The sequence below is a fragment of the Scyliorhinus canicula genome, unplaced genomic scaffold (assembly GCF_902713615.1).
Source record: "Scyliorhinus canicula unplaced genomic scaffold, sScyCan1.1, whole genome shotgun sequence".
Taxonomy (NCBI): Eukaryota; Metazoa; Chordata; class Chondrichthyes; order Carcharhiniformes; family Scyliorhinidae; genus Scyliorhinus; species Scyliorhinus canicula.
The window spans coordinates 134497-145832 of NW_024055751.1; the positions used below are offsets into that span (position 1 = coordinate 134497).

An 11336-nucleotide genomic window follows, 5' to 3' on the forward strand; every position below is an offset into this window, starting at 1 on the left:
TTTTTTTCTGAGATATTCTTCTCCAGAGACCAATGAGATAGGCCCATTGAAGATTTTAAGACAGATGTGGTTGGATTCTCAACTGAAAAGATAATCAAAGGTTATCCGGGGTAGGTGAAATGTGAATCTGAGGTCACGTTCGCATCTGTCACGAACTTATTGAACGTTGGAGAAGGCTCAAGGGGATGAATAGCCAACTCCTGCTCAACATTCGTCTGTTAGCAGGTCCGTGAAGAGGTGTCACAATCGCCTGAGTTTTCGAGGGAGACACAGCATCGTTGAGCTATTCCCCAGCTCGGCGCCATGAAGGATATTACGGCGATAGAGGCAACACCATGCCGCAGCCGGTGCACGGTACGTGTTATCAGAACAGGAAAATCGCTTATTGTCACGAGTCGGCTTCAAATTAAATTACTCTGAAAATCCCCTAGTCGTCACATTCCGGCGCCTGTTCGGGGAGGCTGTTACTGGAATCGAACCGTGCTGCTGGCCTGCTTGGTCTGCTTTCAAAGCCAGCGATTTAGCCCTGTCCGAAACAGCCCCTAAAAACATATCATCCAGGAGTGGAACAACAATTCGTCTCTGGGTGGGATCGAACCTCCAACCTTTCGGTTAATAGCCGAACGCGCTAACCGATTGCGCCACGGAGACGACAACAGGATCACAACTCTGCATTTCAACAGTGACGGCCAATCCTCTGATTGCCAGGGACCGAATGAGAATGCTGGTAATATTGGTCCCCTGAGGCAGTGCGGAAAATATCTGGAAGGAGCGCACACATGGTCCCGCGGGCATGGACATTTGTGTGACGTGGAATCATCACAGGCCCGTGGATTTTACAGAACCCGCTTGGACAGCACCTCACTTTCGTTGAAACACCTTATCTCGGAACCTCCATAACAGAAAGCAGGAAGTGTCAACATAGATTTGATGTATTTTCGATCGGAAAGTCGATGTTCCGCTGAAGACTACTAGGGGCTCAGACTCGTTGGCATAAGGTCGACTTAAGTTAGCGGTCCTGGAAGATTTTATTATCCCCACATCTGAGAACTTTCATTACTGCTGCTCGGAAGTGGATATTCCAAGCTTAAATTTACTGTGCATCGCGACATGCTGATTAATCTCACGAATCCGAAACGGCTCCTCTATTGACCTATACAAGGACAGAGACGGCAATGCAATTGTGGAGAAATAGACCTGAGTATTTTTCTGAATCCAGATCAAACCATCCTCCGGTACAAGGGCAGGAACGCAAATTTACTGGAATTGAAAATACTCTCTGAGGCTTTCGTACGTGGTTGTAGCTGCTTTGTGACACTCTGCTCATTGCACAGTAATAGACCGCCCCGTCCTCCACACTGAGCGCGTTTATATTGAGGTGACCATTCTTTTTAGATTTGTTGGCAGCCGCCAGATATCGTCCTGAGATCTCCTCTTTCTTCATCGTCAATATGTTAATGATGACCAATCTCGGCGGCTGTGCCGGCTTTTGCTGATACCGTAGCATGTGGTACATCGTCCGGTCTGTATATTCGCAATCTAACTGCACTGAACCCCCTTCTGATTTCTAACCTGTCCCGGTTTTTATGAAAGGTGATGGTGAAAGACGAATTTTGTTGTCCTGTCGACAAATGCCGCCTTTGCGGCGTAAACGGCGGGATTCATTCACATTGTGTTTGCTTTGAGAAACTGAGCTCAAACTGCATGGAACCAGTACGTTCCCGAGAAGCTTGTCTATGTGTGGGCATTCACATTTCTATTGACTAATTCTGGTGGACTCAGACAGCTCTCTGTCCCTTTCATTTTATCAGTTCAACAACTTCAGACTGTGAACTCTCACTTCCCCCTCAAACACATGATTTTTCCATCAACTTATCATCCCTTCCATTGATATGTTTTACCCTCAGCATTGCCCCTCTCCCCCCAGCCCATACCATCCTACTTCAGCAATCTGATCCCTGTTTGTAATTGTTCTCTGACACACTGCTTACCTTTGTTCTGCCATTAACACATTCTGACCGCTTGATGCGCCATCAGCACCTTTCATAGCCTTGATTAGCCTCATTTACATTCCCTTTTTCTTTCTGCCCGAGACACTTTCGTCATTTCCCACCTATTGCTGCCCTCTATCGAGACCCAATACAGCACTCCAACACCCCCACCCCCACCCCCACCCACAATCGTCTGAATCTCCAATTCCAGTTCTCCAGCTTTGACAAAGAGTCCACTTGACTGGAAACGACAGCTGCCATTTCGCTCCCCAGAGGCTGTCAGACCTGCTGAGATTATCCAGTATTTTCTGTTTTTGTTTCCGTTTGAAGCATCCGCAGTAAGTTGCATTTGTCACACATTTAGACATGTTTGAGATGGTGATTAAATATGTTCATTTGTAAATCCCTGAAATTCTGTTGTGGATGAACTAGCTGCTAATATCCGAGCTGTGCCAAGATATGAAAATTCTTCACCTCTCATTGCCTGCTGAAAATTCAGTGCTTGGGCCTTAATGTTCAATTCAGTTTAGTGGCTCATGTGAGACGAAATCTCATAGTTCTGGAACACACAAGATTCCGGCAACATTCAGGAACAGAATTATTTTGTGCCCAATAATTGGCAAACTTTTCTCACGCGAAATGCTAAATGTTCGACGTTTCTGCTCAGTTTCGAACTTTTCGGGACTTTTCGCGTGTGAGGCGAATGTGATAACCACTATACTACAGAAACCGCTGGCAATCAATGGACGTGCGGAATGTACAACCTCACTGTGTTGCTGCAGATTCTGATGGTCTGTTTCAGAATCCAGACCCTTTGTAACAGACGACAGCTGTTTCTTAAATTAACAGATGTCTCAACATATAAAGCCGTGAGATGTAGAAATTATATCGAAATTAACATAAGTTATATTTTGCTTAATGTCGGTCTTAAAGTTGTGCTCTTTGGTCTCGAGGTATGGTTCTCGTTCAGCGATTTTCAATCAATGCCTATGGGAGTGGTCGTGGGTTTAAATCCAGGACAAGCCCTTTACTCCAGATCAGAGATTATGAATTGTTTCCGATGCTGACGGCGGGGTTGATTTACATTGGCCCACTCTGAAAAAGATTTCTCAGGACTCGGGATGTTTACGTCGTTTCTCTCCCCACAGATGATGCTCGAGAGAGACAGTGTCTGAGCTGGAGTGCGTTTGGATAAAATTGATGCTCCAGATCTGTGTTAACCACAGGGACGTGACCCATCTAATCAACAGAGCCAAAGTGGAGAATTGAACTGACTGGAGAGCTGGATCTTAACGCTGACCTCCCGGACCTCGGCGTCGTGAAATGTTCCAAAGAAGCTCAACAGCCACTCGACGAACAGCAGCGCATCTTTCCACTGGGCTCAATACAGCTTTCACACTCAGTGTGTGTTCAGCAGTTTCACACTGTAAATGCTGCACCCATTACATCGCAGAATTGGGTTTCAATCTTGTTTCCACTTGTTCTTTGTGTCCGGGCGGTAGTTGTTGATCAATCTGCCATCGATAGCTCCTCCAGACATATTTTTCGTTTCTTTGTTTCTTCCATTGCGCTCACAGAGAGCTGGCACAGACACGGCGGCCGGAATGGCCTCATACTGTGGTGTCATTATTCTCTGATTTGATGCTAACCTAACTCTGTGGCCTGGGTCCCAAGGCCTCTTCTCATTTAATCTCTCCTGACTTTCCCCCTATTAGAGCCCTTTCCTGTTGTTCTGTTTCCTCCCTCCGGTAATTCACTTGGTTAAGACGTACCACATTTCTAACCTGCCCCGGTTTTTATGAAAGGTGATGGTGAAAGACGAATTTTGTTGTCCTGTCGACAAATGCCGCCTGACTACCTGAGATGGTGCAGTACTTTTGGCGTTCTCCGCAGATGTTAGATTGATTTTCGATGGCAATGACAGTATGCTTTGGCTCTTTTCGCGGGGCTCGTTGGCCTAGGGGTGTGATTCTAGCTTTGGGTGTGTCGCTGTCGGAATTTGCAGAGGTCCCGGGTTCAAATCCCGGAAGAGCCCTTCGATGAGGTTTTCCGTTGCTCAAGCCGCATAATTTCTTTGCGGCGTAGACGGCGGGATTCATTCACATTGGGTTTGCTTTGAGAAGCTGAGTTCAAACTGCAGGGAACCAATACGTTCCCGAGAAGCGTGTCTGTGTGTGGGCATTCACATTTCTATTGACTAATTCTGGTGGACTCAGACAGCTCTTTGTCCCTTTCATTTTATCAGTTCACCAACTTCAGACTGTGAACTCTCACTTCCCCCTCCATCACATGTTTTTTCCATCAACTTATCATTCCATCCATTGATATGTTTTACCCTCAGCATTGCCCCCCTCTGGGGGAACCCATACCATCCTACGTCAGCAATCTGATCCCTGTTTGTAATTGTTCTCTGACACACTGCTTACCTTTGTTCTGCCATTAACACATTCTGACGGCTTGATGCGCCATCAGCACCTTTCATCGCCTTGAATAGCTTCATTTACATTCCCTTTTTCTTTCTGTCCGAGACATTTTCGTCATTTCCCACCTATTGCTAGCCCTCTATCGAGACCCAATACTGCACTCCACCACCCCCACCCCCCACCCACAATCGTCTGAATCTCCAATTCCAGTTCTCCAGCTTTGACAAAGAGTCCACTTGACTGGAAACGACAGCTGCCATTTCGCTCCCCAGAGGCTGTCAGACCTGCTGAGATTATCCAGTATTTTCTGTTTTTGTTTCCGTTTGAAGCATCCGCAGTAAGTTGCATTTGTCATACATTTAGACATGTTTGAGATGGTGATTAAATATGTTCATTTGTAAATCGCAGAAATTCTGTTGTGAACTAGCTCCTAATATCCGAGCTGTGCCAAGATATGAAAATTCTTCAACTCTCATTGCCTGCCGAAAATTCAGTGCTTGGGCCTTAATGTTCAATTCAGTTTAGTGGCTCATGTGAGACGAAATCTCATAGTCCTGGAACACACGTGATTCCGGTAACATTCAGGAAACAGAATTATTTTGTGCCCAATAATTGTGCAAACTTTTCTCACGAAATGCAAAATGTTCGATGTCTCTGCCCGGTTTCGAACCGGGAACTTTTCGCGTGTGAAGTGAATGTGATAACCACTACACTACAGAAACCGCTGGCAATCGATGGACGTGCGGAATGTACAACCTCACTGTGTTGCTGCAGATTCTGATGGTCTGTTTCAGAGCCCAGGGCCCTTGTTGCAAGCGACAGCTGTTTCTTAAATTAACAAATGTCTCAACATATAAAGCCGTGAGATGTAGAAATTATATCGAAATTAACATAAGTTATATTTTGCTGAATATCGGTCTTAAATTTGTGCTCTTTGGTCTCGAGGTCTGGGTCTCGTTTAGGGATTTTCAATCAATGTCGATGGGAGTGGTCGTGGGTTTAAATCCAGGACAAGCCCTTTACTCCAGGTCAGAGATTACGAATTGTTCGCGATGCTGACGGCGGGGTTGATTTACATTGGCCCACTCTGAAAAAGATTTCTCAGGACTTGGGATGTTTACGTCGTTTCTCTCCCCACAGATGATGCTCGAGAGAGAGAGACAGTGTCTGAGCTGGAGTGCGTTTGGATAAAATTGATGCTCCAGATCTGTGTTAACCACAGGGACGTGACCCATCTAATCCACAGAGCCAAAGTGGAGAATTGAACTGACTGGGGAGCTGGATCTTAACGCTGACCTCCCGGACCTCGGCGTCGTGAAATGTTCCAAAGAAGCTCAACAAACACTCGAGGAACAGCAGCGCATCTTTCCACTGGGCTCAATACAGCTTTCACACTCAGTGTTTGTTCAGCAGTTTCACGCTGTAAATGCTGCACCCATTTTGTGTGTCCTTCCATCGCAGATTTGGGTTTCAATCTTGTTTCCACTTGTTCTTTGTGTCCGGGCGGTAGTTGTTGATCAATCTGCCATCGATAGCTCCTCCGGAAATATCTTTTGTTTCTTTGTTTCTTCCATTGCGCTAACAGAGAGCTGGCACAGACACGGCGGCCGGAATGGCCTCATACTGTGGTGTCATTATTCTCTGATTTGATGCCATCCTAACTATGTGGCCAGGGTCCCAAGGCCTCTTCTCATTTAATCTCTCCTGACTTGCCCCCCATTAGAGCCCTTTCCTGTTGTTCTGTTTCCACCCTCCGGTAATTCACTTGGTTAAGACCTACCACATTTCTAACCGGTCCCGGTTTTAATGAAAGGTGATGGTGAAAGACGAACTTTGTTGTCCTGTCGACAAATGCGCCTGAGTCCCTGAGATGTTACAGTACTTTTGGCGTTCTCCGCAGATGTTAGATTGATTTTCGATGGCACTGACAGTATGCTTTGACTCTTTTTGCGGGGCTCGTTGGTCTAGGGGTATGATTCTCGCTTTGGGTGTGTCGCTGTCGGAATTTGCGAGAGGTCCCGGGTTCAAATCCCGGACGAGCCCTTCGATGAGGTTTTCCGTTGGTCAAACCGCATGTTTTCTTTATTTCTTTGCGGCGTAGACGGCGGGATTCATTCACATTGTGTTTGCTTTGAGAAGCTGAGCTCAAACTGCAGGGAACCAATACGTTCCCGAGAAGCTTGTCTATGTGTGGGCATTCACATTTCTATTGACTAATTCTGGTGGACTCAGATAGCTCTTTGTCCCTTTCATTTTATCAGTTCAACAACTTCAGACTGTGAACTCTCACTTCCCCCTCCACCACATGTTTTTTCCATCAACTTATCATCCCTTCCATTGATATGTTTTACCCTCAGCATTGCCCCCCTCTGGGGGAACCCATACCATCCTACGTCAGCAATCTGATCCCTGTTTGTAATTGTTCTCTGACACACTGCTTACCTTTGTTCTGCCATTAACACATTCTGACGGCTTGATGCGCCTTCAGCACCTTTCATCGCCTTGAATAGCTTCATTTACATTCCCTTTTTCTTTCTGTCCGAGACATTTTCGTCATTTCCCACCTATTGCTAGCCCTCTATCGAGACCCAATACTGCACTCCACCACCCCCACCCCCCACCCACAATCGTCTGAATCTCCAATTCCAGTTCTCCAGCTTTGACAAAGAGTCCACTTGACTGGAAACGACAGCTGCCATTTCGCTCCCCAGACAGCGTGTAGGTTCGTTATTTACAGAGGTCTCTGGATAGTATATCCTTATTTAGAGTGGTCCCTGGCTAGTATATCATTATTTTCAGTGGTCCCTGGGTAAAATGTCATTCTTTACACTGGCCCCTGTATAGTACATCATTATTTACAACGGTCCCAGCGTGTAATTTCATTATTTACAGTGGTCCCTGGGTAGTATATCATTATTTACAGTGGTCCCTGTGTAGTATATCATTAGTTACAGTGGTCCCTGGGTAGTGTATCATTATTTACAGTGGTCCCTGACTACTATTCTATTATTTCAGTGGTCCCTGGGCAGTATATCATTATTTACAGTGGTCCCTGGGTAGGATATCATTATTTACAGTGTCCCTGGTTACTATTCTATTATTTAAGTGGCCCCTGGGCAGTATATCATTATTTACAGTGGTCCCTGTGTAGATGATCATTATTTACAGTGGCCCCTGTGTAGTGTATCATTATTTACAGTGGTCCCTGGCTACTATTCTACTATATCAGTTGTCCCAGGGCAGTATGCCATTATTTACAGCGGCCCAGTTGTAGTACATCATTATTTGCAACGGTCCGAGCGTGTGATTTCATTATTTACAGGTGGCCCTGGATACTATATCATTATTTACAATGGTTACTGGGTAGTATATCATTATTTACAATGGACCGTGGGGAGCATGTCATTATTTACAGTGGTCCCTGGACAGTATATCATTATGTACCGGGGTTCCCGTTTGGTATAAGACATTATTTACAGTTCTCCCAGGGTACTATATCTTTATATGTTGTGGTCTCTGGGAAGTATTCATTTTTTTCAGAGGTCCCTTTGCAGTACATAATTATTTACAACGGCCCCAGAGTGGAATTTCACTGTTCACAATTGTTCCTGGCCAGTATATCATTATTTACAGTGGTCCCTGGATTGTGTATCATTATATACAGTGGTCCCTGGGCAGTATATCATTATATACAGTGGTCCCGTGTCATATATCATGATTTAATTTCGTTTAATTTCGTTTGATTTAGTTATTTGCTGGGGCCCTAGATAGGATATTTTATTTACAGTCGTCACTGTGTAGTACATCATTATATACAGTGGCCCAGCGTGTAGGTTCGTTATTTACAGAGGTCTCTGGATAGTATATCCTTATTTAGAGTGGTCATTGGCCAGTATATCATTATTTCCAGTGGTCCCTGGTAAAATGTCATTCTTTACACTGGCCCCTGTATAGTACATCATTATTTACAACGGTCCCAGCGTGTAATTTCATTATTTACAGTGGTCCCTGGGTAGTATATCATTATTTACAGTGGTCCCTGTGGAGTATATCATTAGTTACAGTGGTCCCTTGGTAGTGTATCATTATTTACAGTGGTCCCTGACTACTATTCTATTATTTCAGTGGTCCCTGGGCAGTATATCATTATTTACAGTGGTCCCTGGGTAGGATATCATTATTTACAGTGTCCCTGGCTACTATTCTATTATTTAAGCGGCCCCTGGGCAGTATATCATTATTTACAGTGGTCCCTGGGTAGGATATCATTATTGACAGTGGTCCCTGTGTACTATATCATTATTTACAGTGGTCCCTGGGTAGTTTATCATAATTTACAGTGTTCCCTGGATAGGATATCATTATTTACAGTGGTCCCTGTGTAGTATATCATTATTTACAGTGGTCCCTGGGTAGTGTATCATTACTTACAGTGGTCCCTGGCTACTATTCTACTATATCAGTTGTCCCAGGGAAGTATGCCATTATTTACAGCAGCCCAGTTGTAGTACATCATTATTTGCAACGGTCCGAGCGTGTGATTTCGTTATTTGAAATGAAATGAAATGAAATGAAAATCGCTTATTGTCACGAGTAGGCTTCAATGAAGTTACTGTGAAAAGCCCTGAAAATTACTGTGAAATTTACAGTGGTCCTGGATATTACATCATTATTTCTAGTGGTCCCTGGGTAGTATATCATTATTTACAGAGGTCCCTGGGTAGTATATCATGATTTGCCGTGGTATCTTGGCAATATATCATTATTTACAATTGTCCTGTGAAGGTCATCATTATTTACCAAGGTCCTAGGGTGGAATTTCATTATTAACAGTGCTCCCTGGAAACTATATTATCATTTACAGTGGTCACTGGGTGATATATCTTTATTTACAGTGTTGCCTGTGTAGTATGCCATTATTTACAGTGGCCCTCGGTAGTATATCATTAGTACAGTGGTCCCTGGGTAGAATATCATTATTTACTGTGGTCCATGGTCAGTATGTCATTATTTGTAGTGCGTCGCACATCACTATTTACAGCAGTTCCTCTTTAACCTGTGATTATCCCTCTCTCTGGATCTGTAATGATTTGATTACCTGCAAATGCTCGCATTCCAAGCATTGTCCGGCATCTCTGACTTTGCCTATATAAATGTTTCTGGATGATACCTCTCCATTCACCTGAGGAAGGAGCTGCGCTCCAAAAGCTCGTGTTTGAAACAAACCTGTTGGACTTTAACCTGGTGTTGTAAGACTTCTTACTGTGCTCACCCCAGTCCAACGCCGGCATCTCCACATCACAATATGATCGAGTTTACCCTGCAGTTTGAGAGGGAGAAGCTGGAGTCAGATGTAACTTTAGCTGACTCATTACTTCACAGCATCAACTTCATTGTAAGTTCCAATCTCTCTGACCCTGGGCGCTGCCTGTGCTTTTCATATTGAAAACATCTCTGTTCCACCCAATAAAAACAGACGCACATTTCATAATCAGAGGGAAGTCTATCTTTTTTGAGGTTGCATTACAATTATTGTTAAAAGCGGCTGTGCCACGTGTTTGCTTTCTGGCCTCTCACTGGGGAAAGACAAGTTCTATTCCAGCTCTGCACAATAACTGACCTATCACACTGTCAATTATTCACAACTTAAATATTGGAATACTGCATGAAGGATATTTACTTTATCCAGTATCTGATTTTATAATTTAGGATCAAGTTTGTTTACTCAGCAAATGTATTAATCCGTATTGTGTTTTCCACATGATACCCAGTTCCCCATATCTCCAAGCACACTCCATCTCTCCCTTCCATTCTCTCCCTCTCTCACACTCTCTCCATCTCTCACATATTCTCCCTCTCTCACACTCTCTCCCTCGCTCACACTCTCCCTCTCTCACACTCTCTCCCTCTATCACACTCCCTCCCTCTCACACACACTTTCTCACTCACACTCTCTCCCTCTCTCGCACTCTCCCTCTCTCACACTCACACACTCTCACACACTCCTTCCCTCTCTCGCACTCTCTCTCTCTATCACACCCTCCATCTCTCATCCTCTCTCTCTATCACACTCCTTCCCTCTCTCGCACTCTCTCTCGCACTCTCTCCCCCTCTCACACTCCCTCTCTCGCACTCCCTCTCTCACACTCTAACCTTCCTTCCCTCTCTCGCACTCTCTCCCTCTCTCGCACTCTAACCCTCTCTCGCACTCTCGCCCCATTTTGCACTCTCTCTCTCTGTTGTGCTCTCTCTCTCTCTCACATTCTCCCCTCTCACACTCTCTCCATCTGACATGTTCGCTACCTCACTCACCTTCCCTCTCTCCCACTCTATCCCTCTCTCACACACTCACCCTCCCTCTGTCTCTCCCTGCATGCCTCGCTCCCTCACACACTCTTTCCCTCTCTCACACTTTCTCTCACACCCTTTCCCTCTCTCCCACTCTTTACTTCTCTCCCACTTTCTCTCACACTCTTTCCCTCTCTCACACTTTCTCCCACACTCTTTCCCTCTCTCCCACTTTCTCTCACATTCTTTCGCTCTCTCACACTTTTTCCCTCTCTCACATTTTCTCTCTCATTCTCTCACACTCTTTCCGTCTCTCACACGTTCTCTCACACTCTTTACTTCTCTCCAACTTTCTCTCACATTCTTTCCCTCTCCCACTCCCTCAGTCACTCAGTCGCTCTCTCCTTTACTTATGTCTGATATTATGTCAGTGTTTTATACACCATTCTTCTCACACAATCTGCCTCCCTCATCCACTCACCCACTCGGCTCCATTCTCTGCTTCCCTTTCTCTCAGACAATCTACCTCCTTCTCTCGTTTTATTCTTTATTTCTCCCACCCTCTTTCTCTCCCATTCTATCTCCTCCCACTCTCTTTCTCTCTCACCCTGTCTTCTTGCAGCACATCGCACAG

General features: G+C 45.0%; 3 non-coding genes across 3 annotated transcripts; 1 reads left to right on the forward strand and 2 right to left on the reverse strand.

Moving 5' to 3' along the window:
- Positions 1 to 577: 577 nt before the first annotated feature.
- Positions 578 to 651, reverse strand: trnan-auu. Its single transcript has one exon. It is a non-coding gene; the product is annotated as a tRNA-Asn (tRNA).
- Positions 652 to 5063: 4412 nt separating this feature from the next.
- Positions 5064 to 5136, reverse strand: trnav-cac. Its single transcript has one exon. It is a non-coding gene; the product is annotated as a tRNA-Val (tRNA).
- A 1231-nt stretch (positions 5137 to 6367) lies between these two features.
- On the forward strand, positions 6368 to 6457 carry trnap-ugg. Its single transcript is given in 2 exon segments — positions 6368 to 6403; positions 6422 to 6457. It is a non-coding gene; the product is annotated as a tRNA-Pro (tRNA).
- Positions 6458 to 11336: the final 4879 nt, after the last annotated feature.